Genomic DNA, 305 nt, shown 5'->3' with positions numbered 1-305 from the left:
CAGTGCAAACACACAGACAGTGTGTGTGTGTGTGTGTGTGTGTGTGTGTGTGTGTGTGTGTGTGTGTGTGTGCAAGACAAGTGCGAGACAGAAATGTTATTTTAGTTTCTTAGACGTTTCGGCTACTTAAAAAATGATTTGCATTAGGCTTGCTGCGATAGACGGTGTTTTCGGTTATACCGGTGTTAAGCCGCAACACCGGTTACGTAATTTGCCTATCGCGGCACCGCCCCCCACTGTCGTTTTGATTTTTTGTATTGTAACAAAAATCATTTAGCCTAGTTCAGTTAGAGGACAGACACTTT

At 43.6% G+C, this 305-nt stretch overlaps 1 protein-coding gene across 2 annotated transcripts in view; it reads right to left on the bottom strand.

The window, feature by feature from the left end:
* grk3 (G protein-coupled receptor kinase 3) overlaps positions 1-305 on the bottom strand; it is a 54,418-nt gene that overhangs the window by 17,592 nt on the left and 36,521 nt on the right. The window lies entirely within an intron of this gene.

This window comes from Sinocyclocheilus anshuiensis, unplaced genomic scaffold, assembly GCF_001515605.1.
Source record: "Sinocyclocheilus anshuiensis isolate Anshui unplaced genomic scaffold, SAMN03320099.WGS_v1.1 scaffold393, whole genome shotgun sequence".
Lineage (NCBI taxonomy): Eukaryota > Metazoa > Chordata > Actinopteri > Cypriniformes > Cyprinidae > Sinocyclocheilus > Sinocyclocheilus anshuiensis.
The sequence above is the reverse complement of the archived record's forward strand: the minus strand, read 5'-3'. Positions and strand labels throughout refer to the sequence as shown.